General features: G+C 54.8%; 41 non-coding genes across 41 annotated transcripts; all 41 read left to right on the top strand.

The window, feature by feature from the left end:
• The first annotated feature begins 181 nt into the window (after positions 1 to 181).
• LOC127805305 (5S ribosomal RNA) lies at positions 182 to 299 on the top strand. The gene has a single exon (XR_008024056.1). It is a non-coding gene; the product is annotated as a 5S ribosomal RNA (ribosomal RNA).
• A 372-nt stretch (positions 300 to 671) lies between these two features.
• LOC127805294 (5S ribosomal RNA) lies at positions 672 to 790 on the top strand. The gene has a single exon (XR_008024045.1). It is a non-coding gene; the product is annotated as a 5S ribosomal RNA (ribosomal RNA).
• Positions 791 to 1,163: 373 nt separating this feature from the next.
• Positions 1,164 to 1,282, top strand: LOC127805293 (5S ribosomal RNA). The gene has a single exon (XR_008024044.1). It is a non-coding gene; the product is annotated as a 5S ribosomal RNA (ribosomal RNA).
• A 372-nt stretch (positions 1,283 to 1,654) lies between these two features.
• Positions 1,655 to 1,773, top strand: LOC127805292 (5S ribosomal RNA). The gene has a single exon (XR_008024043.1). It is a non-coding gene; the product is annotated as a 5S ribosomal RNA (ribosomal RNA).
• A 372-nt stretch (positions 1,774 to 2,145) lies between these two features.
• Positions 2,146 to 2,264, top strand: LOC127805291 (5S ribosomal RNA). The gene has a single exon (XR_008024042.1). It is a non-coding gene; the product is annotated as a 5S ribosomal RNA (ribosomal RNA).
• A 374-nt stretch (positions 2,265 to 2,638) lies between these two features.
• Positions 2,639 to 2,757, top strand: LOC127805290 (5S ribosomal RNA). The gene has a single exon (XR_008024041.1). It is a non-coding gene; the product is annotated as a 5S ribosomal RNA (ribosomal RNA).
• A 372-nt stretch (positions 2,758 to 3,129) lies between these two features.
• On the top strand, positions 3,130 to 3,248 carry LOC127805289 (5S ribosomal RNA). The gene has a single exon (XR_008024040.1). It is a non-coding gene; the product is annotated as a 5S ribosomal RNA (ribosomal RNA).
• Positions 3,249 to 3,621: 373 nt separating this feature from the next.
• Positions 3,622 to 3,740, top strand: LOC127805288 (5S ribosomal RNA). The gene has a single exon (XR_008024039.1). It is a non-coding gene; the product is annotated as a 5S ribosomal RNA (ribosomal RNA).
• Positions 3,741 to 4,112: 372 nt separating this feature from the next.
• Positions 4,113 to 4,231, top strand: LOC127805287 (5S ribosomal RNA). Its single transcript, XR_008024038.1, has one exon. It is a non-coding gene; the product is annotated as a 5S ribosomal RNA (ribosomal RNA).
• A 372-nt stretch (positions 4,232 to 4,603) lies between these two features.
• LOC127805286 (5S ribosomal RNA) lies at positions 4,604 to 4,722 on the top strand. Its single transcript, XR_008024037.1, has one exon. It is a non-coding gene; the product is annotated as a 5S ribosomal RNA (ribosomal RNA).
• Positions 4,723 to 5,096: 374 nt separating this feature from the next.
• LOC127805284 (5S ribosomal RNA) lies at positions 5,097 to 5,215 on the top strand. Its single transcript, XR_008024035.1, has one exon. It is a non-coding gene; the product is annotated as a 5S ribosomal RNA (ribosomal RNA).
• A 372-nt stretch (positions 5,216 to 5,587) lies between these two features.
• On the top strand, positions 5,588 to 5,706 carry LOC127805283 (5S ribosomal RNA). Its single transcript, XR_008024034.1, has one exon. It is a non-coding gene; the product is annotated as a 5S ribosomal RNA (ribosomal RNA).
• Positions 5,707 to 6,078: 372 nt separating this feature from the next.
• Positions 6,079 to 6,197, top strand: LOC127805282 (5S ribosomal RNA). The gene has a single exon (XR_008024033.1). It is a non-coding gene; the product is annotated as a 5S ribosomal RNA (ribosomal RNA).
• Positions 6,198 to 6,568: 371 nt separating this feature from the next.
• LOC127805281 (5S ribosomal RNA) lies at positions 6,569 to 6,687 on the top strand. Its single transcript, XR_008024032.1, has one exon. It is a non-coding gene; the product is annotated as a 5S ribosomal RNA (ribosomal RNA).
• Positions 6,688 to 7,060: 373 nt separating this feature from the next.
• On the top strand, positions 7,061 to 7,179 carry LOC127805280 (5S ribosomal RNA). The gene has a single exon (XR_008024031.1). It is a non-coding gene; the product is annotated as a 5S ribosomal RNA (ribosomal RNA).
• A 373-nt stretch (positions 7,180 to 7,552) lies between these two features.
• Positions 7,553 to 7,670, top strand: LOC127805308 (5S ribosomal RNA). The gene has a single exon (XR_008024059.1). It is a non-coding gene; the product is annotated as a 5S ribosomal RNA (ribosomal RNA).
• Positions 7,671 to 7,998: 328 nt separating this feature from the next.
• LOC127805303 (5S ribosomal RNA) lies at positions 7,999 to 8,116 on the top strand. The gene has a single exon (XR_008024054.1). It is a non-coding gene; the product is annotated as a 5S ribosomal RNA (ribosomal RNA).
• A 374-nt stretch (positions 8,117 to 8,490) lies between these two features.
• Positions 8,491 to 8,609, top strand: LOC127805278 (5S ribosomal RNA). The gene has a single exon (XR_008024029.1). It is a non-coding gene; the product is annotated as a 5S ribosomal RNA (ribosomal RNA).
• Positions 8,610 to 8,984: 375 nt separating this feature from the next.
• On the top strand, positions 8,985 to 9,103 carry LOC127805277 (5S ribosomal RNA). Its single transcript, XR_008024028.1, has one exon. It is a non-coding gene; the product is annotated as a 5S ribosomal RNA (ribosomal RNA).
• A 374-nt stretch (positions 9,104 to 9,477) lies between these two features.
• Positions 9,478 to 9,596, top strand: LOC127805276 (5S ribosomal RNA). Its single transcript, XR_008024027.1, has one exon. It is a non-coding gene; the product is annotated as a 5S ribosomal RNA (ribosomal RNA).
• A 371-nt stretch (positions 9,597 to 9,967) lies between these two features.
• LOC127805304 (5S ribosomal RNA) lies at positions 9,968 to 10,087 on the top strand. Its single transcript, XR_008024055.1, has one exon. It is a non-coding gene; the product is annotated as a 5S ribosomal RNA (ribosomal RNA).
• Positions 10,088 to 10,460: 373 nt separating this feature from the next.
• On the top strand, positions 10,461 to 10,579 carry LOC127805275 (5S ribosomal RNA). Its single transcript, XR_008024026.1, has one exon. It is a non-coding gene; the product is annotated as a 5S ribosomal RNA (ribosomal RNA).
• A 374-nt stretch (positions 10,580 to 10,953) lies between these two features.
• LOC127805274 (5S ribosomal RNA) lies at positions 10,954 to 11,072 on the top strand. The gene has a single exon (XR_008024025.1). It is a non-coding gene; the product is annotated as a 5S ribosomal RNA (ribosomal RNA).
• A 371-nt stretch (positions 11,073 to 11,443) lies between these two features.
• LOC127805306 (5S ribosomal RNA) lies at positions 11,444 to 11,561 on the top strand. The gene has a single exon (XR_008024057.1). It is a non-coding gene; the product is annotated as a 5S ribosomal RNA (ribosomal RNA).
• A 371-nt stretch (positions 11,562 to 11,932) lies between these two features.
• Positions 11,933 to 12,051, top strand: LOC127805272 (5S ribosomal RNA). Its single transcript, XR_008024023.1, has one exon. It is a non-coding gene; the product is annotated as a 5S ribosomal RNA (ribosomal RNA).
• Positions 12,052 to 12,423: 372 nt separating this feature from the next.
• LOC127805271 (5S ribosomal RNA) lies at positions 12,424 to 12,542 on the top strand. Its single transcript, XR_008024022.1, has one exon. It is a non-coding gene; the product is annotated as a 5S ribosomal RNA (ribosomal RNA).
• Positions 12,543 to 12,914: 372 nt separating this feature from the next.
• LOC127805270 (5S ribosomal RNA) lies at positions 12,915 to 13,033 on the top strand. Its single transcript, XR_008024021.1, has one exon. It is a non-coding gene; the product is annotated as a 5S ribosomal RNA (ribosomal RNA).
• A 373-nt stretch (positions 13,034 to 13,406) lies between these two features.
• LOC127805269 (5S ribosomal RNA) lies at positions 13,407 to 13,525 on the top strand. Its single transcript, XR_008024020.1, has one exon. It is a non-coding gene; the product is annotated as a 5S ribosomal RNA (ribosomal RNA).
• Positions 13,526 to 13,899: 374 nt separating this feature from the next.
• On the top strand, positions 13,900 to 14,018 carry LOC127805268 (5S ribosomal RNA). Its single transcript, XR_008024019.1, has one exon. It is a non-coding gene; the product is annotated as a 5S ribosomal RNA (ribosomal RNA).
• A 373-nt stretch (positions 14,019 to 14,391) lies between these two features.
• On the top strand, positions 14,392 to 14,510 carry LOC127805267 (5S ribosomal RNA). The gene has a single exon (XR_008024017.1). It is a non-coding gene; the product is annotated as a 5S ribosomal RNA (ribosomal RNA).
• Positions 14,511 to 14,861: 351 nt separating this feature from the next.
• LOC127805266 (5S ribosomal RNA) lies at positions 14,862 to 14,980 on the top strand. The gene has a single exon (XR_008024016.1). It is a non-coding gene; the product is annotated as a 5S ribosomal RNA (ribosomal RNA).
• A 371-nt stretch (positions 14,981 to 15,351) lies between these two features.
• Positions 15,352 to 15,470, top strand: LOC127805265 (5S ribosomal RNA). The gene has a single exon (XR_008024015.1). It is a non-coding gene; the product is annotated as a 5S ribosomal RNA (ribosomal RNA).
• A 371-nt stretch (positions 15,471 to 15,841) lies between these two features.
• Positions 15,842 to 15,960, top strand: LOC127805298 (5S ribosomal RNA). Its single transcript, XR_008024049.1, has one exon. It is a non-coding gene; the product is annotated as a 5S ribosomal RNA (ribosomal RNA).
• Positions 15,961 to 16,331: 371 nt separating this feature from the next.
• Positions 16,332 to 16,450, top strand: LOC127805264 (5S ribosomal RNA). The gene has a single exon (XR_008024014.1). It is a non-coding gene; the product is annotated as a 5S ribosomal RNA (ribosomal RNA).
• Positions 16,451 to 16,791: 341 nt separating this feature from the next.
• On the top strand, positions 16,792 to 16,910 carry LOC127805263 (5S ribosomal RNA). The gene has a single exon (XR_008024013.1). It is a non-coding gene; the product is annotated as a 5S ribosomal RNA (ribosomal RNA).
• A 372-nt stretch (positions 16,911 to 17,282) lies between these two features.
• On the top strand, positions 17,283 to 17,401 carry LOC127805261 (5S ribosomal RNA). Its single transcript, XR_008024011.1, has one exon. It is a non-coding gene; the product is annotated as a 5S ribosomal RNA (ribosomal RNA).
• Positions 17,402 to 17,772: 371 nt separating this feature from the next.
• Positions 17,773 to 17,891, top strand: LOC127805260 (5S ribosomal RNA). Its single transcript, XR_008024010.1, has one exon. It is a non-coding gene; the product is annotated as a 5S ribosomal RNA (ribosomal RNA).
• A 371-nt stretch (positions 17,892 to 18,262) lies between these two features.
• Positions 18,263 to 18,381, top strand: LOC127805259 (5S ribosomal RNA). Its single transcript, XR_008024009.1, has one exon. It is a non-coding gene; the product is annotated as a 5S ribosomal RNA (ribosomal RNA).
• A 371-nt stretch (positions 18,382 to 18,752) lies between these two features.
• LOC127805258 (5S ribosomal RNA) lies at positions 18,753 to 18,871 on the top strand. The gene has a single exon (XR_008024008.1). It is a non-coding gene; the product is annotated as a 5S ribosomal RNA (ribosomal RNA).
• Positions 18,872 to 19,242: 371 nt separating this feature from the next.
• Positions 19,243 to 19,361, top strand: LOC127805257 (5S ribosomal RNA). Its single transcript, XR_008024007.1, has one exon. It is a non-coding gene; the product is annotated as a 5S ribosomal RNA (ribosomal RNA).
• A 372-nt stretch (positions 19,362 to 19,733) lies between these two features.
• Positions 19,734 to 19,852, top strand: LOC127805256 (5S ribosomal RNA). Its single transcript, XR_008024006.1, has one exon. It is a non-coding gene; the product is annotated as a 5S ribosomal RNA (ribosomal RNA).
• Positions 19,853 to 20,157: the final 305 nt, after the last annotated feature.

Genomic DNA, 20,157 nt, shown 5'->3' with positions numbered 1-20,157 from the left:
ATCTTTGCAGCGTGCAGATCTTTAAAAAAAAAAACGTACGCCGCCTCCGAATCGGTCGGCGACTTTCGCTTCTGGCTTCTTACCGGTCCCGAGCGGGCCCCACTCATCGTGGAGGGGGGCAGGGAGCGATCCGCGCCCCCCTGGACGATGCCATAAATGAACAGAGGCAACCTTAGTGTGCGGGTGCGATCATACCAGCACTAATGCACCGGATCCCATCAGAACTCCGAAGTTAAGCGTGCTTGGCGAGAGCAGTACTAGGATGGGTGACCCCCTGGGAAGTCCTCGTGTTGCACCCCTTTTTTTTGCTCCTTTCCAGTCCTCCCCGAGAAACGGTTCCGCGTCGGCGTAACCGTATTCCCCGTTTTTCCCCTGTGTTCTGGACTGTTGGGGTTCAGCGTTCGCTACAGTTTTCACGGTTTAAGGTTCCTTAACGTTCCCGGAGCTCATTTAAGAGCGAAAATCGTTAGGGATTTATAACCGCCTCCGGATCTTTGCAGCGTGCAGATCTTTAAAAAAAAAAACGTACGCCGCCTCCGAATCGGTCGGCGACTTTCGCTTCTGGCTTCTTACCGGTCCCGAGCGGGCCCCACTCATCGTGGAGGGGGGCAGGGAGCGATCCGCGCCCCCCTGGACGATGCCATAAATGAACAGAGGCAACCTTAGTGTGCGGGTGCGATCATACCAGCACTAATGCACCGGATCCCATCAGAACTCCGAAGTTAAGCGTGCTTGGGCGAGAGCAGTACTAGGATGGGTGACCCCCTGGGAAGTCCTCGTGTTGCACCCCTTTTTTTTGCTCCTTTCCAGTCCTCCCCGAGAAACGGTTCCGCGTCGGCGTAACCGTATTCCCCCGTTTTTCCCCTGTGTTCTGGACTGTTGGGGTTCAGCGTTCGCTACAGTTTTCACGGTTTAAGGTTCCTTAACGTTCCCGGAGCTCATTTAAGAGCGAAAATCGTTAGGGATTTATAACCGCCTCCGGATCTTTGCAGCGTGCAGATCTTTAAAAAAAAAAACGTACGCCGCCTCCGAATCGGTCGGCGACTTTCGCTTCTGGCTTCTTACCGGTCCCGAGCGGGCCCCACTCATCGTGGAGGGGGGCAGGGAGCGATCCGCGCCCCCCTGGACGATGCCATAAATGAACAGAGGCAACCTTAGTGTGCGGGTGCGATCATACCAGCACTAATGCACCGGATCCCATCAGAACTCCGAAGTTAAGCGTGCTTGGGCGAGAGCAGTACTAGGATGGGTGACCCCCTGGGAAGTCCTCGTGTTGCACCCCTTTTTTTTGCTCCTTTCCAGTCCTCCCCGAGAAACGGTTCCGCGTCGGCGTAACCGTATTCCCCGTTTTTCCCCTGTGTTCTGGACTGTTGGGGTTCAGCGTTCGCTACAGTTTTCACGGTTTAAGGTTCCTTAACGTTCCCGGAGCTCATTTAAGAGCGAAAATCGTTAGGGATTTATAACCGCCTCCGGATCTTTGCAGCGTGCAGATCTTTAAAAAAAAAAACGTACGCCGCCTCCGAATCGGTCGGCGACTTTCGCTTCTGGCTTCTTACCGGTCCCGAGCGGGCCCCACTCATCGTGGAGGGGGGCAGGGAGCGATCCGCGCCCCCCTGGACGATGCCATAAATGAACAGAGGCAACCTTAGTGTGCGGGTGCGATCATACCAGCACTAATGCACCGGATCCCATCAGAACTCCGAAGTTAAGCGTGCTTGGGCGAGAGCAGTACTAGGATGGGTGACCCCCTGGGAAGTCCTCGTGTTGCACCCCTTTTTTTTGCTCCTTTCCAGTCCTCCCCGAGAAACGGTTCCGCGTCGGCGTAACCGTATTCCCCGTTTTTCCCCTGTGTTCTGGACTGTTGGGGTTCAGCGTTCGCTACAGTTTTCACGGTTTAAGGTTCCTTAACGTTCCCGGAGCTCATTTAAGAGCGAAAATCGTTAGGGATTTATAACCGCCTCCGGATCTTTGCAGCGTGCAGATCTTTAAAAAAAAAAACGTACGCCGCCTCCGAATCGGTCGGCGACTTTCGCTTCTGGCTTCTTACCGGTCCCGAGCGGGCCCCACTCATCGTGGAGGGGGGCAGGGAGCGATCCGCGCCCCCCTGGACGATGCCATAAATGAACAGAGGCAACCTTAGTGTGCGGGTGCGATCATACCAGCACTAATGCACCGGATCCCATCAGAACTCCGAAGTTAAGCGTGCTTGGGCGAGAGCAGTACTAGGATGGGTGACCCCCTGGGAAGTCCTCGTGTTGCACCCCTTTTTTTTGCTCCTTTCCAGTCCTCCCCGAGAAACGGTTCCGCGTCGGCGTAACCGTATTCCCCGTTTTTTCCCCTGTGTTCTGGACTGTTGGGGTTCAGCGTTCGCTACAGTTTTCACGGTTTAAGGTTCCTTAACGTTCCCGGAGCTCATTTAAGAGCGAAAATCGTTAGGGATTTATAACCGCCTCCGGATCTTTGCAGCGTGCAGATCTTTAAAAAAAAAAAACGTACGCCGCCTCCGAATCGGTCGGCGACTTTCGCTTCTGGCTTCTTACCGGTCCCGAGCGGGCCCCACTCATCGTGGAGGGGGGCAGGGAGCGATCCGCGCCCCCCTGGACGATGCCATAAATGAACAGAGGCAACCTTAGTGTGCGGGTGCGATCATACCAGCACTAATGCACCGGATCCCATCAGAACTCCGAAGTTAAGCGTGCTTGGGCGAGAGCAGTACTAGGATGGGTGACCCCCTGGGAAGTCCTCGTGTTGCACCCCTTTTTTTTGCTCCTTTCCAGTCCTCCCCGAGAAACGGTTCCGCGTCGGCGTAACCGTATTCCCCGTTTTTCCCCTGTGTTCTGGACTGTTGGGGTTCAGCGTTCGCTACAGTTTTCACGGTTTAAGGTTCCTTAACGTTCCCGGAGCTCATTTAAGAGCGAAAATCGTTAGGGATTTATAACCGCCTCCGGATCTTTGCAGCGTGCAGATCTTTAAAAAAAAAAACGTACGCCGCCTCCGAATCGGTCGGCGACTTTCGCTTCTGGCTTCTTACCGGTCCCGAGCGGGCCCCACTCATCGTGGAGGGGGGCAGGGAGCGATCCGCGCCCCCCTGGACGATGCCATAAATGAACAGAGGCAACCTTAGTGTGCGGGTGCGATCATACCAGCACTAATGCACCGGATCCCATCAGAACTCCGAAGTTAAGCGTGCTTGGGCGAGAGCAGTACTAGGATGGGTGACCCCCTGGGAAGTCCTCGTGTTGCACCCCTTTTTTTTGCTCCTTTCCAGTCCTCCCCGAGAAACGGTTCCGCGTCGGCGTAACCGTATTCCCCGTTTTTTCCCCTGTGTTCTGGACTGTTGGGGTTCAGCGTTCGCTACAGTTTTCACGGTTTAAGGTTCCTTAACGTTCCCGGAGCTCATTTAAGAGCGAAAATCGTTAGGGATTTATAACCGCCTCCGGATCTTTGCAGCGTGCAGATCTTTAAAAAAAAAAACGTACGCCGCCTCCGAATCGGTCGGCGACTTTCGCTTCTGGCTTCTTACCGGTCCCGAGCGGGCCCCACTCATCGTGGAGGGGGGCAGGGAGCGATCCGCGCCCCCCTGGACGATGCCATAAATGAACAGAGGCAACCTTAGTGTGCGGGTGCGATCATACCAGCACTAATGCACCGGATCCCATCAGAACTCCGAAGTTAAGCGTGCTTGGGCGAGAGCAGTACTAGGATGGGTGACCCCCTGGGAAGTCCTCGTGTTGCACCCCTTTTTTTTGCTCCTTTCCAGTCCTCCCCGAGAAACGGTTCCGCGTCGGCGTAACCGTATTCCCCGTTTTTCCCCTGTGTTCTGGACTGTTGGGGTTCAGCGTTCGCTACAGTTTTCACGGTTTAAGGTTCCTTAACGTTCCCGGAGCTCATTTAAGAGCGAAAATCGTTAGGGATTTATAACCGCCTCCGGATCTTTGCAGCGTGCAGATCTTTAAAAAAAAAAACGTACGCCGCCTCCGAATCGGTCGGCGACTTTCGCTTCTGGCTTCTTACCGGTCCCGAGCGGGCCCCACTCATCGTGGAGGGGGGCAGGGAGCGATCCGCGCCCCCCTGGACGATGCCATAAATGAACAGAGGCAACCTTAGTGTGCGGGTGCGATCATACCAGCACTAATGCACCGGATCCCATCAGAACTCCGAAGTTAAGCGTGCTTGGGCGAGAGCAGTACTAGGATGGGTGACCCCCTGGGAAGTCCTCGTGTTGCACCCCTTTTTTTTGCTCCTTTCCAGTCCTCCCCGAGAAACGGTTCCGCGTCGGCGTAACCGTATTCCCCGTTTTTCCCCTGTGTTCTGGACTGTTGGGGTTCAGCGTTCGCTACAGTTTTCACGGTTTAAGGTTCCTTAACGTTCCCGGAGCTCATTTAAGAGCGAAAATCGTTAGGGATTTATAACCGCCTCCGGATCTTTGCAGCGTGCAGATCTTTAAAAAAAAAAACGTACGCCGCCTCCGAATCGGTCGGCGACTTTCGCTTCTGGCTTCTTACCGGTCCCGAGCGGGCCCCACTCATCGTGGAGGGGGGCAGGGAGCGATCCGCGCCCCCCTGGACGATGCCATAAATGAACAGAGGCAACCTTAGTGTGCGGGTGCGATCATACCAGCACTAATGCACCGGATCCCATCAGAACTCCGAAGTTAAGCGTGCTTGGGCGAGAGCAGTACTAGGATGGGTGACCCCCTGGGAAGTCCTCGTGTTGCACCCCTTTTTTTTGCTCCTTTCCAGTCCTCCCCGAGAAACGGTTCCGCGTCGGCGTAACCGTATTCCCCGTTTTTTTCCCCTGTGTTCTGGACTGTTGGGGTTCAGCGTTCGCTACAGTTTTCACGGTTTAAGGTTCCTTAACGTTCCCGGAGCTCATTTAAGAGCGAAAATCGTTAGGGATTTATAACCGCCTCCGGATCTTTGCAGCGTGCAGATCTTTAAAAAAAAAAACGTACGCCGCCTCCGAATCGGTCGGCGACTTTCGCTTCTGGCTTCTTACCGGTCCCGAGCGGGCCCCACTCATCGTGGAGGGGGGCAGGGAGCGATCCGCGCCCCCCTGGACGATGCCATAAATGAACAGAGGCAACCTTAGTGTGCGGGTGCGATCATACCAGCACTAATGCACCGGATCCCATCAGAACTCCGAAGTTAAGCGTGCTTGGGCGAGAGCAGTACTAGGATGGGTGACCCCCTGGGAAGTCCTCGTGTTGCACCCCTTTTTTTTGCTCCTTTCCAGTCCTCCCCGAGAAACGGTTCCGCGTCGGCGTAACCGTATTCCCCGTTTTTCCCCTGTGTTCTGGACTGTTGGGGTTCAGCGTTCGCTACAGTTTTCACGGTTTAAGGTTCCTTAACGTTCCCGGAGCTCATTTAAGAGCGAAAATCGTTAGGGATTTATAACCGCCTCCGGATCTTTGCAGCGTGCAGATCTTTAAAAAAAAAAACGTACGCCGCCTCCGAATCGGTCGGCGACTTTCGCTTCTGGCTTCTTACCGGTCCCGAGCGGGCCCCACTCATCGTGGAGGGGGGCAGGGAGCGATCCGCGCCCCCCTGGACGATGCCATAAATGAACAGAGGCAACCTTAGTGTGCGGGTGCGATCATACCAGCACTAATGCACCGGATCCCATCAGAACTCCGAAGTTAAGCGTGCTTGGGCGAGAGCAGTACTAGGATGGGTGACCCCCTGGGAAGTCCTCGTGTTGCACCCCTTTTTTTTGCTCCTTTCCAGTCCTCCCCGAGAAACGGTTCCGCGTCGGCGTAACCGTATTCCCCGTTTTTCCCCTGTGTTCTGGACTGTTGGGGTTCAGCGTTCGCTACAGTTTTCACGGTTTAAGGTTCCTTAACGTTCCCGGAGCTCATTTAAGAGCGAAAATCGTTAGGGATTTATAACCGCCTCCGGATCTTTGCAGCGTGCAGATCTTTAAAAAAAAAAACGTACGCCGCCTCCGAATCGGTCGGCGACTTTCGCTTCTGGCTTCTTACCGGTCCCGAGCGGGCCCCACTCATCGTGGAGGGGGGCAGGGAGCGATCCGCGCCCCCCTGGACGATGCCATAAATGAACAGAGGCAACCTTAGTGTGCGGGTGCGATCATACCAGCACTAATGCACCGGATCCCATCAGAACTCCGAAGTTAAGCGTGCTTGGGCGAGAGCAGTACTAGGATGGGTGACCCCCTGGGAAGTCCTCGTGTTGCACCCCTTTTTTTTGCTCCTTTCCAGTCCTCCCCGAGAAACGGTTCCGCGTCGGCGTAACCGTATTCCCCGTTTTTCCCCTGTGTTCTGGACTGTTGGGGTTCAGCGTTCGCTACAGTTTTCACGGTTTAAGGTTCCTTAACGTTCCCGGAGCTCATTTAAGAGCGAAAATCGTTAGGGATTTATAACCGCCTCCGGATCTTTGCAGCGTGCAGATCTTTAAAAAAAAAACGTACGCCGCCTCCGAATCGGTCGGCGACTTTCGCTTCTGGCTTCTTACCGGTCCCGAGCGGGCCCCACTCATCGTGGAGGGGGGCAGGGAGCGATCCGCGCCCCCCTGGACGATGCCATAAATGAACAGAGGCAACCTTAGTGTGCGGGTGCGATCATACCAGCACTAATGCACCGGATCCCATCAGAACTCCGAAGTTAAGCGTGCTTGGGCGAGAGCAGTACTAGGATGGGTGACCCCCTGGGAAGTCCTCGTGTTGCACCCCTTTTTTTTGCTCCTTTCCAGTCCTCCCCGAGAAACGGTTCCGCGTCGGCGTAACCGTATTCCCCGTTTTTCCCCTGTGTTCTGGACTGTTGGGGTTCAGCGTTCGCTACAGTTTTCACGGTTTAAGGTTCCTTAACGTTCCCGGAGCTCATTTAAGAGCGAAAATCGTTAGGGATTTATAACCGCCTCCGGATCTTTGCAGCGTGCAGATCTTTAAAAAAAAAAAACGTACGCCGCCTCCGAATCGGTCGGCGACTTTCGCTTCTGGCTTCTTACCGGTCCCGAGCGGGCCCCACTCATCGTGGAGGGGGGCAGGGAGCGATCCGCGCCCCCCTGGACGATGCCATAAATGAACAGAGGCAACCTTAGTGTGCGGGTGCGATCATACCAGCACTAATGCACCGGATCCCATCAGAACTCCGAAGTTAAGCGTGCTTGGGCGAGAGCAGTACTAGGATGGGTGACCCCCTGGGAAGTCCTCGTGTTGCACCCCTTTTTTTTGCTCCTTTCCAGTCCTCCCCGAGAAACGGTTCCGCGTCGGCGTAACCGTATTCCCCGTTTTTTCCCCTGTGTTCTGGACTGTTGGGGTTCAGCGTTCGCTACAGTTTTCACGGTTTAAGGTTCCTTAACGTTCCCGGAGCTCATTTAAGAGCGAAAATCGTTAGGGATTTATAACCGCCTCCGGATCTTTGCAGCGTGCAGATCTTTAAAAAAAAAAACGTACGCCGCCTCCGAATCGGTCGGCGACTTTCGCTTCTGGCTTCTTACCGGTCCCGAGCGGGCCCCACTCATCGTGGAGGGGGGCAGGGAGCGATCCGCGCCCCCCTGGACGATGCCATAAATGAACAGAGGCAACCTTAGTGTGCGGGTGCGATCATACCAGCACTAATGCACCGATCCCATCAGAACTCCGAAGTTAAGCGTGCTTGGGCGAGAGCAGTACTAGGATGGGTGACCCCCTGGGAAGTCCTCGTGTTGCACCCCTTTTTTTTGCTCCTTTCCAGTCCTCCCCGAGAAACGGTTCCGCGTCGGCGTAACCGTATTCCCCGTTTTTTCCCCTGTGTTCTGGACTGTTGGGGTTCAGCGTTCGCTACAGTTTTCACGGTTTAAGGTTCCTTAACGTTCCCGGAGCTCATTTAAGAGCGAAAATCGTTAGGGATTTATAACCGCCTCCGGATCTTTGCAGCGTGCAGATCTTTAAAAAAAAAAAAAAATCGGTCCGAGCTTCTTCCTCCGAACGTGGAGGGGGGCAGGGAGCGATCCGCGCCCCCCTGGACGATGCCATAAATGAACAGAGGCAACCTTAGTGTGCGGGTGCGATCATACCAGCACTAATGCACCGGATCCCATCAGAACTCCGAAGTTAAGCGTGCTTGGGCGAGAGCAGTACTAGATGGGTGACCCCCTGGGAAGTCCTCGTGTTGCACCCCCTTTTTTTTGCTCCTTTCCAGTCCTCCCCGAGAAACGGTTCCGCGTCGGCGTAACCGTATTCCCCGTTTTTCCCCTGTGTTCTGGACTGTTGGGGTTCAGCGTTCGCTACAGTTTTCACGGTTTAAGGTTCCTTAACGTTCCCGGAGCTCATTTAAGAGCGAAAATCGTTAGGGATTTATAACCGCCTCCGGATCTTTGCAGCGTGCAGATCTTTAAAAAAAAAAAACGTACGCCGCCTCCGAATCGGTCGGCGACTTTCGCTTCTGGCTTCTTACCGGTCCCGAGCGGGCCCCACTCATCGTGGAGGGGGGCAGGGAGCGATCCGCGCCCCCCTGGACGATGCCATAAATGAACAGAGGCAACCTTAGTGTGCGGGTGCGATCATACCAGCACTAATGCACCGGATCCCATCAGAACTCCGAAGTTAAGCGTGCTTGGGCGAGAGCAGTACTAGGATGGGTGACCCCCTGGGAAGTCCTCGTGTTGCACCCCCCTTTTTTTTGCTCCTTTCCAGTCCTCCCCGAGAAACGGTTCCGCGTCGGCGTAACCGTATTCCCCGTTTTTCCCCTGTGTTCTGGACTGTTGGGGTTCAGCGTTCGCTACAGTTTTCACGGTTTAAGGTTCCTTAACGTTCCCGGAGCTCATTTAAGAGCGAAAATCGTTAGGGATTTATAACCGCCTCCGGATCTTTGCAGCGTGCAGATCTTTAAAAAAAAAAAACGTACGCCGCCTCCGAATCGGTCGGCGACTTTCGCTTCTGGCTTCTTACCGGTCCCGAGCGGGCCCCACTCATCGTGGAGGGGGGCAGGGAGCGATCCGCGCCCCCCTGGACGATGCCATAAATGAACAGAGGCAACCTTAGTGTGCGGGTGCGATCATACCAGCACTAATGCACCGGATCCCATCAGAACTCCGAAGTTAAGCGTGCTTGGGCGAGAGCAGTACTAGGATGGGTGACCCCCTGGGAAGTCCTCGTGTTGCACCCCCTTTTTTTGCTCCTTTCCAGTCCTCCCCGAGAAACGGTTCCGCGTCGGCGTAACCGTATTCCCCGTTTTTCCCCTGTGTTCTGGACTGTTGGGGTTCAGCGTTCGCTACAGTTTTCACGGTTTAAGGTTCCTTAACGTTCCCGGAGCTCATTTAAGAGCGAAAATCGTTAGGGATTTATAACCGCCTCCGGATCTTTGCAGCGTGCAGATCTTTAAAAAAAAAAAAACGTACGCCGCCTCCGAATCGGTCGGCGACTTTCGCTTCTGGCTTCTTACCGGTCCCGAGCGGGCCCCACTCATCGTGGAGGGGGGCAGGGAGCGATCCGCGCCCCCCTGGACGATGCCATAAATGAACAGAGGCAACCTTAGTGTGCGGGTGCGATCATACCAGCACTAATGCACCGGATCCCATCAGAACTCCGAAGTTAAGCGTGCTTGGGCGAGAGCAGTACTAGGATGGGTGACCCCCTGGGAAGTCCTCGTGTTGCACCCCTTTTTTTGCTCCTTTCCAGTCCTCCCCGAGAAACGGTTCCGCGTCGGCGTAACCGTATTCCCCGTTTTTCCCTGTGTTCTGGACTGTTGGGGTTCAGCGTTCGCTACAGTTTTCACGGTTTAAGGTTCCTTAACGTTCCCGGAGCTCATTTAAGAGCGAAAATCGTTAGGGATTTATAACCGCCTCCGGATCTTTGCAGCGTGCAGATCTTTAAAAAAAAAAAACGTACGCCGCCTCCGAATCGGTCGGCGACTTTCGCTTCTGGCTTCTTACCGGTCCCGAGCGGGCCCCACTCATCGTGGAGGGGGGCAGGGAGCGATCCGCGCCCCCCTGGACGATGCCATAAATGAACAGAGGCAACCTTAGTGTGCGGGTGCGATCATACCAGCACTAATGCACCGGATCCCATCAGAACTCCGAAGTTAAGCGTGCTTGGGCGAGAGCAGTTACTAGGATGGGTGACCCCCTGGGAAGTCCTCGTGTTGCACCCCTTTTTTTTTGCTCCTTTCCAGTCCTCCCCGAGAAACGGTTCCGCGTCGGCGTAACCGTATTCCCCGTTTTTTCCCCTGTGTTCTGGACTGTTGGGGTTCAGCGTTCGCTACAGTTTTCACGGTTTAAGGTTCCTTAACGTTCCCGGAGCTCATTTAAGAGCGAAAATCGTTAGGGATTTATAACCGCCTCCGGATCTTTGCAGCGTGCAGATCTTTTAAAAAAAAAACGTACGCCGCCTCCGAATCGGTCGGCGACTTTCGCTTCTGGCTTCTTACCGGTCCCGAGCGGGCCCCACTCATCGTGGAGGGGGGCAGGGAGCGATCCGCGCCCCCTGGACGATGCCATAAATGAACAGAGGCAACCTTAGTGTGCGGGTGCGATCATACCAGCACTAATGCACCGGATCCCATCAGAACTCCGAAGTTAAGCGTGCTTGGGCGAGAGCAGTACTAGGATGGGTGACCCCCTGGGAAGTCCTCGTGTTGCACCCCTTTTTTTTGCTCCTTTCCAGTCCTCCCCGAGAAACGGTTCCGCGTCGGCGTAACCGTATTCCCCGTTTTTTCCCCTGTGTTCTGGACTGTTGGGGGTTCAGCGTTCGCTACAGTTTTCACGGTTTAAGGTTCCTTAACGTTCCCGGAGCTCATTTAAGAGCGAAAATCGTTAGGGATTTATAACCGCCTCCGGATCTTTGCAGCGTGCAGATCTTTAAAAAAAAAAACGTACGCCGCCTCCGAATCGGTCGGCGACTTTCGCTTCTGGCTTCTTACCGGTCCCGAGCGGGCCCCACTCATCGTGGAGGGGGGCAGGGAGCGATCCGCGCCCCCCTGGACGATGCCATAAATGAACAGAGGCAACCTTAGTGTGCGGGTGCGATCATACCAGCACTAATGCACCGGATCCCATCAGAACTCCGAAGTTAAGCGTGCTTGGGCGAGAGCAGTACTAGGATGGGTGACCCCCTGGGAAGTCCTCGTGTTGCACCCCTTTTTTTTTGCTCCTTTCCAGTCCTCCCCGAGAAACGGTTCCGCGTCGGCGTAACCGTATTCCCCGTTTTTTCCCCTGTGTTCTGGACTGTTGGGGTTCAGCGTTCGCTACAGTTTTCACGGTTTAAGGTTCCTTAACGTTCCCGGAGCTCATTTAAGAGCGAAAATCGTTAGGGATTTATAACCGCCTCCGGATCTTTGCAGCGTGCAGATCTTTAAAAAAAAAACGCACGCCGCCTCCGAATCGGTCGGCGACTTTCGCTTCTGGCTTCTTTACCGGTCCGAGCGGGCCCCACATCGTGGAGGGGGGCAGGGAGCGATCCGCGCCCCCCTGGACGATGCCATAAATGAACAGAGGCAACCTTAGTGTGCGGGTGCGATCATACAGCACTAATGCACCGGATCCCATCAGAACTCCGAAGTTAAGCGTGCTTGGGCGAGAGCAGTACTAGGATGGGTGACCCCCTGGGAAGTCCTCGTGTTGCACCCTTTTTTTTTGCTCCTTTCCAGTCCTCCCGAGAAACGGTTCCGCGTCGGCGTAACCGTATTCCCCGTTTTTCCCCTGTGTTCTGGACTGTTGGGGTTCAGCGTTCGCTACAGTTTTCACGGTTTAAGGTTCCTTAACGTTCCCGGAGCTCATTTAAGAGCGAAAATCGTTAGGGATTTATAACCGCCTCCGGATCTTTGCAGCGTGCAGATCTTTAAAAAAAAAAACGTACGCCGCCTCCGAATCGGTCGGCGACTTTCGCTTCTGGCTTCTTACCGGTCCCGAGCGGGCCCCACTCATCGTGGAGGGGGGCAGGGAGCGATCCGCGCCCCCCTGGACGATGCCATAAATGAACAGAGGCAACCTTAGTGTGCGGGTGCGATCATACCAGCACTAATGCACCGGATCCCATCAGAACTCCGAAGTTAAGCGTGCTTGGGCGAGAGCAGTACTAGGATGGGTGACCCCCTGGGAAGTCCTCGTGTTGCACCCCTTTTTTTTGCTCCTTTCCAGTCCTCCCCGAGAAACGGTTCCGCGTCGGCGTAACGTATTCCCCGTTTTTCCCCTGTGTTCTGGACTGTTGGGGTTCAGCGTTCGCTACAGTTTTCACGGTTTAAGGTTCCTTAACGTTCCCGGAGCTCATTTAAGAGCGAAAATCGTTAGGGATTTATAACCGCCTCCGGATCTTTGCAGCGTGCAGATCTTTTAAAAAAAAAAACGTACGCCGCCTCCGAATCGGTCGGCGACTTTCGCTTCTGGCTTCTTACCGGTCCCGAGCGGGCCCCACTCATCGTGGAGGGGGGCAGGGAGCGATCCGCGCCCCCCTGGACGATGCCATAAATGAACAGAGGCAACCTTAGTGTGCGGGTGCGATCATACCAGCACTAATGCACCGGATCCCATCAGAACTCCGAAGTTAAGCGTGCTTGGGCGAGAGCAGTACTAGGATGGGTGACCCCCTGGGAAGTCCTCGTGTTGCACCCCTTTTTTTTGCTCCTTTCCAGTCCTCCCCGAGAAACGGTTCCGCGTCGGCGTAACCGTATTCCCCGTTTTTTTTCTATGTTCTGGACTGTTGGGGTTCAGCGTTCGCTACAGTTTTCACGGTTTAAGGTTCCTTAACGTTCCCGGAGCTCATTTAAGAGCGAAAATCGTTAGGGATTTATAACCGCCTCCGGATCTTTGCAGCGTGCAGATCTTTAAAAAAAAAAACGTACGCCGCCTCCGAATCGGTCGGCGACTTTCGCTTCTGGCTTCTTACCGGTCCCGAGCGGGCCCCACTCATCGTGGAGGGGGGCAGGGAGCGATCCGCGCCCCCCTGGACGATGCCATAAATGAACAGAGGCAACCTTAGTGTGCGGGTGCGATCATACCAGCACTAATGCACCGGATCCCATCAGAACTCCGAAGTTAAGCGTGCTTGGGCGAGAGCAGTACTAGGATGGGTGACCCCCTGGGAAGTCCTCGTGTTGCACCCCTTTTTTTTGCTCCTTTCCAGTCCTCCCCGAGAAACGGTTCCGCGTCGGCGTAACCGTATTCCCCCGTTTTTCCCCCTGTGTTCTGGACTGTTGGGGTTCAGCGTTCGCTACAGTTTTCACGGTTTAAGGTTCCTTAACGTTCCCGGAGCTCATTTAAGAGCGAAAATCGTTAGGGATTTATAACCGCCTCCGGATCTTTGCAGCGTGCAGATCTTTAAAAAAAAAAACGTACGCCGCCTCCGAATCGGTCGGCGACTTTCGCTTCTGGCTTCTTACCGGTCCCGAGCGGGCCCCACTCATCGTGGAGGGGGCAGGGAGCGATCCGCGCCCCCCTGGACGATGCCATAAATGAACAGAGGCAACCTTAGTGTGCGGGTGCGATCATACCAGCACTAATGCACCGGATCCCATCAGAACTCCGAAGTTAAGCGTGCTTGGGCGAGAGCAGTACTAGGATGGGTGACCCCCTGGGAAGTCCTCGTGTTGCACCCCTTTTTTTTGCTCCTTTCCAGTCCTCCCCGAGAAACGGTTCCGCGTCGGCGTAACCGTATTCCCCGTTTTTTCCCCTGTGTTCTGGACTGTTGGGGTTCAGCGTTCGCTACAGTTTTCACGGTTTAAGGTTCCTTAACGTTCCCGGAGCTCATTTAAGAGCGAAAATCGTTAGGGATTTATAACCGCCTCCGGATCTTTGCAGCGTGCAGATCTTTAAAAAAAAAAAACGTACGCCGCCTCCGAATCGGTCGGCGACTTTCGCTTCTGGCTTCTTACCGGTCCCGAGCGGGCCCCACTCATCGTGGAGGGGGGCAGGGAGCGATCCGCGCCCCCCTGGACGATGCCATAAATGAACAGAGGCAACCTTAGTGTGCGGGTGCGATCATACCAGCACTAATGCACCGGATCCCATCAGAACTCCGAAGTTAAGCGTGCTTGGGCGAGAGCAGTACTAGGATGGGTGACCCCCTGGGAAGTCCTCGTGTTGCACCCCTTTTTTTTGCTCCTTTCCAGTCCTCCCCGAGAAACGGTTCCGCGTCGGCGTAACCGTATTCCCCGTTTTTCCCCTGTGTTCTGGACTGTTGGGGTTCAGCGTTCGCTACAGTTTTCACGGTTTAAGGTTCCTTAACGTTCCCGGAGCTCATTTAAGAGCGAAAATCGTTAGGGATTTATAACCGCCTCCGGATCTTTGCAGCGTGCAGATCTTTAAAAAAAAAAAACGTACGCCGCCTCCGAATCGGTCGGCGACTTTCGCTTCTGGCTTCTTACCGGTCCCGAGCGGGCCCCACTCATCGTGGAGGGGGGCAGGGAGCGATCCGCGCCCCCCTGGACGATGCCATAAATGAACAGAGGCAACCTTAGTGTGCGGGTGCGATCATACCAGCACTAATGCACCGGATCCCATCAGAACTCCGAAGTTAAGCGTGCTTGGGCGAGAGCAGTACTAGGATGGGTGACCCCCTGGGAAGTCCTCGTGTTGCACCCCTTTTTTTTTGCTCCTTTCCAGTCCTCCCCGAGAAACGGTTCCGCGTCGGCGTAACCGTATTCCCCGTTTTTCCCCTGTGTTCTGGACTGTTGGGGTTCAGCGTTCGCTACAGTTTTCACGGTTTAAGGTTCCTTAACGTTCCCGGAGCTCATTTAAGAGCGAAAATCGTTAGGGATTTATAACCGCCTCCGGATCTTTGCAGCGTGCAGATCTTTAAAAAAAAAAACGTACGCCGCCTCCGAACTTTCGCTTCGCCGGTCCCGAGCGCCCCACTCATCGTGGAGGGGGGCAGGGAGCGATCCGCGCCCCCCTGGACGATGCCATAAATGAACAGAGGCAACCTTAGTGTGCGGGTGCGATCATACCAGCACTAATGCACCGGATCCCATCAGAACTCCGAAGTTAAGCGTGCTTGGGCGAGAGCAGTACTAGGATGGGTGACCCCCTGGGAAGTCCTCGTGTTGCACCCCTTTTTTTTGCTCCTTTCCAGTCCTCCCCGAGAAACGGTTCCGCGTCGGCGTAACCGTATTCCCCGTTTTTCCCCTGTGTTCTGGACTGTTGGGGTTCAGCGTTCGCTACAGTTTTCACGGTTTAAGGTTCCTTAACGTTCCCGGAGCTCATTTAAGAGCGAAAATCGTTAGGGATTTATAACCGCCTCCGGATCTTTGCAGCGTGCAGATCTTTAAAAAAAAAACGTACGCCGCCTCCGAATCGGTCGGCGACTTTCGCTTCTGGCTTCTTACCGGTCCCGAGCGGGCCCCACTCATCGTGGAGGGGGGCAGGGAGCGATCCGCGCCCCCCTGGACGATGCCATAAATGAACAGAGGCAACCTTAGTGTGCGGGTGCGATCATACCAGCACTAATGCACCGGATCCCATCAGAACTCCGAAGTTAAGCGTGCTTGGGCGAGAGCAGTACTAGGATGGGTGACCCCCTGGGAAGTCCTCGTGTTGCACCCCTTTTTTTTGCTCCTTTCCAGTCCTCCCCGAGAAACGGTTCCGCGTCGGCGTAACCGTATTCCCCGTTTTTTCCCTGTGTTCTGGACTGTTGGGGTTCAGCGTTCGCTACAGTTTTCACGGTTTAAGGTTCCTTAACGTTCCCGGAGCTCATTTAAGAGCGAAAATCGTTAGGGATTTATAACCGCCTCCGGATCTTTGCAGCGTGCAGATCTTTAAAAAAAAAACGTACGCCGCCTCCGAATCGGTCGGCGACTTTCGCTTCTGGCTTCTTACCGGTCCCGAGCGGGCCCCACTCATCGTGGAGGGGGGCAGGGAGCGATCCGCGCCCCCCTGGACGATGCCATAAATGAACAGAGGCAACCTTAGTGTGCGGGTGCGATCATACCAGCACTAATGCACCGGATCCCATCAGAACTCCGAAGTTAAGCGTGCTTGGGCGAGAGCAGTACTAGGATGGGTGACCCCCTGGGAAGTCCTCGTGTTGCACCCTTTTTTTTGCTCCTTTCCAGTCCTCCCCGAGAAACGGTTCCGCGTCGGCGTAACCGTATTCCCCGTTTTTCCCCTGTGTTCTGGACTGTTGGGGTTCAGCGTTCGCTACAGTTTTCACGGTTTAAGGTTCCTTAACGTTCCCGGAGCTCATTTAAGAGCGAAAATCGTTAGGGATTTATAACCGCCTCCGGATCTTTGCAGCGTGCAGATCTTTAAAAAAAAAAACGTACGCCGCCTCCGAATCGGTCGGCGACTTTCGCTTCTGGCTTCTTACCGGTCCCGAGCGGGCCCCACTCATCGTGGAGGGGGGCAGGGAGCGATCCGCGCCCCCCTGGACGATGCCATAAATGAACAGAGGCAACCTTAGTGTGCGGGTGCGATCATACCAGCACTAATGCACCGGATCCCATCAGAACTCCGAAGTTAAGCGTGCTTGGGCGAGAGCAGTACTAGGATGGGTGACCCCCTGGGAAGTCCTCGTGTTGCACCCCTTTTTTTTGCTCCTTTCCAGTCCTCCCCGAGAAACGGTTCCGCGTCGGCGTAACCGTATTCCCCGTTTTTCCCCTGTGTTCTGGACTGTTGGGGTTCAGCGTTCGCTACAGTTTTCACGGTTTAAGGTTCCTTAACGTTCCCGGAGCTCATTTAAGAGCGAAAATCGTTAGGGATTTATAACCGCCTCCGGATCTTTGCAGCGTGCAGATCTTTAAAAAAAAAAAATCGTCGGCGACTTTCGCTTCGCTTCTTACCGGTCGACTCATCGTGGAGGGGGGCAGGGAGCGATCCGCGCCCCCCTGGACGATGCCATAAATGAACAGAGGCAACCTTAGTGTGCGGGTGCGATCATACCAGCACTAATGCACCGGATCCCATCAGAACTCCGAAGTTAAGCGTGCTTGGGCGAGAGCAGTACTAGGATGGGTGACCCCCTGGGAAGTCCTCGTGTTGCACCCCTTTTTTTTGCTCCTTTCCAGTCCTCCCCGAGAAACGGTTCCGCGTCGGCGTAACCGTATTCCCCGTTTTTCCCCTGTGTTCTGGACTGTTGGGGTTCAGCGTTCGCTACAGTTTTCACGGTTTAAGGTTCCTTAACGTTCCCGGAGCTCATTTAAGAGCGAAAATCGTTAGGGATTTATAACCGCCTCCGGATCTTTGCAGCGTGCAGATCTTTAAAAAAAAAAACGTACGCCGCCTCCGAATCGGTCGGCGACTTTCGCTTCTGGCTTCTTACCGGTCCCGAGCGGGCCCCACTCATCGTGGAGGGGGGCAGGGAGCGATCCGCGCCCCCCTGGACGATGCCATAAATGAACAGAGGCAACCTTAGTGTGCGGGTGCGATCATACCAGCACTAATGCACCGGATCCCATCAGAACTCCGAAGTTAAGCGTGCTTGGGCGAGAGCAGTACTAGGATGGGTGACCCCCTGGGAAGTCCTCGTGTTGCACCCCTTTTTTTTGCTCCTTTCCAGTCCTCCCCGAGAAACGGTTCCGCGTCGGCGTAACCGTATTCCCCGTTTTTCCCCTGTGTTCTGGACTGTTGGGGTTCAGCGTTCGCTACAGTTTTCACGGTTTAAGGTTCCTTAACGTTCCCGGAGCTCATTTAAGAGCGAAAATCGTTAGGGATTTATAACCGCCTCCGGATCTTTGCAGCGTGCAGATCTTTAAAAAAAAAACGTACGCCGCCTCCGAATCGGTCGGCGACTTTCGCTTCTGGCTTCTTACCGGTCCCGAGCGGGCCCCACTCATCGTGGAGGGGGGCAGGGAGCGATCCGCGCCCCCCTGGACGATGCCATAAATGAACAGAGGCAACCTTAGTGTGCGGGTGCGATCATACCAGCACTAATGCACCGGATCCCATCAGAACTCCGAAGTTAAGCGTGCTTGGGCGAGAGCAGTACTAGGATGGGTGACCCCCTGGGAAGTCCTCGTGTTGCACCCCTTTTTTTTGCTCCTTTCCAGTCCTCCCCGAGAAACGGTTCCGCGTCGGCGTAACCGTATTCCCCGTTTTTCCCCTGTGTTCTGGACTGTTGGGGTTCAGCGTTCGCTACAGTTTTCACGGTTTAAGGTTCCTTAACGTTCCCGGAGCTCATTTAAGAGCGAAAATCGTTAGGGATTTATAACCGCCTCCGGATCTTTGCAGCGTGCAGATCTTTAAAAAAAAAACGTACGCCGCCTCCGAATCGGTCGGCGACTTTCGCTTCTGGCTTCTTACCGGTCCCGAGCGGGCCCCACTCATCGTGGAGGGGGGCAGGGAGCGATCCGCGCCCCCCTGGACGATGCCATAAATGAACAGAGGCAACCTTAGTGTGCGGGTGCGATCATACCAGCACTAATGCACCGGATCCCATCAGAACTCCGAAGTTAAGCGTGCTTGGGCGAGAGCAGTACTAGGATGGGTGACCCCCTGGGAAGTCCTCGTGTTGCACCCCTTTTTTTTGCTCCTTTCCAGTCCTCCCCGAGAAACGGTTCCGCGTCGGCGTAACCGTATTCCCCGTTTTTCCCCTGTGTTCTGGACTGTTGGGGTTCAGCGTTCGCTACAGTTTTCACGGTTTAAGGTTCCTTAACGTTCCCGGAGCTCATTTAAGAGCGAAAATCGTTAGGGATTTATAACCGCCTCCGGATCTTTGCAGCGTGCAGATCTTTAAAAAAAAAACGTACGCCGCCTCCGAATCGGTCGGCGACTTTCGCTTCTGGCTTCTTACCGGTCCCGAGCGGGCCCCACTCATCGTGGAGGGGGGCAGGGAGCGATCCGCGCCCCCCTGGACGATGCCATAAATGAACAGAGGCAACCTTAGTGTGCGGGTGCGATCATACCAGCACTAATGCACCGGATCCCATCAGAACTCCGAAGTTAAGCGTGCTTGGGCGAGAGCAGTACTAGGATGGGTGACCCCCTGGGAAGTCCTCGTGTTGCACCCCTTTTTTTTGCTCCTTTCCAGTCCTCCCCGAGAAACGGTTCCGCGTCGGCGTAACCGTATTCCCCGTTTTTCCCCTGTGTTCTGGACTGTTGGGGTTCAGCGTTCGCTACAGTTTTCACGGTTTAAGGTTCCTTAACGTTCCCGGAGCTCATTTAAGAGCGAAAATCGTTAGGGATTTATAACCGCCTCCGGATCTTTGCAGCGTGCAGATCTTTAAAAAAAAAACGTACGCCGCCTCCGAATCGGTCGGCGACTTTCGCTTCTGGCTTCTTACCGGTCCCGAGCGGGCCCCACTCATCGTGGAGGGGGGCAGGGAGCGATCCGCGCCCCCCTGGACGATGCCATAAATGAACAGAGGCAACCTTAGTGTGCGGGTGCGATCATACCAGCACTAATGCACCGGATCCCATCAGAACTCCGAAGTTAAGCGTGCTTGGGCGAGAGCAGTACTAGGATGGGTGACCCCCTGGGAAGTCCTCGTGTTGCACCCCTTTTTTTTGCTCCTTTCCAGTCCTCCCCGAGAAACGGTTCCGCGTCGGCGTAACCGTATTCCCCGTTTTTCCCCTGTGTTCTGGACTGTTGGGGTTCAGCGTTCGCTACAGTTTTCACGGTTTAAGGTTCCTTAACGTTCCCGGAGCTCATTTAAGAGCGAAAATCGTTAGGGATTTATAACCGCCTCCGGATCTTTGCAGCGTGCAGATCTTTAAAAAAAAAAACGTACGCCGCCTCCGAATCGGTCGGCGACTTTCGCTTCTGGCTTCTTACCGGTCCCGAGCGGGCCCCACTCATCGTGGAGGGGGGCAGGGAGCGATCCGCGCCCCCCTGGACGATGCCATAAATGAACAGAGGCAACCTTAGTGTGCGGGTGCGATCATACCAGCACTAATGCACCGGATCCCATCAGAACTCCGAAGTTAAGCGTGCTTGGGCGAGAGCAGTACTAGGATGGGTGACCCCCTGGGAAGTCCTCGTGTTGCACCCCTTTTTTTTGCTCCTTTCCAGTCCTCCCCGAGAAACGGTTCCGCGTCGGCGTAACCGTATTCCCCGTTTTTCCCCTGTGTTCTGGACTGTTGGGGTTCAGCGTTCGCTACAGTTTTCACGGTTTAAGGTTCCTTAACGTTCCCGGAGCTCATTTAAGAGCGAAAATCGTTAGGGATTTATAACCGCCTCCGGATCTTTGCAGCGTGCAGATCTTTAAAAAAAAAAACGTACGCCGCCTCCGAATCGGTCGGCGACTTTCGCTTCTGGCTTCTTACCGGTCCCGAGCGGGCCCCACTCATCGTGGAG

Source organism: Diospyros lotus, chromosome 6 (assembly GCF_014633365.1).
Source record: "Diospyros lotus cultivar Yz01 chromosome 6, ASM1463336v1, whole genome shotgun sequence".
Lineage (NCBI taxonomy): Eukaryota > Viridiplantae > Streptophyta > Magnoliopsida > Ericales > Ebenaceae > Diospyros > Diospyros lotus.
This window is presented reverse-complemented; position numbering and strand designations above follow the sequence as displayed.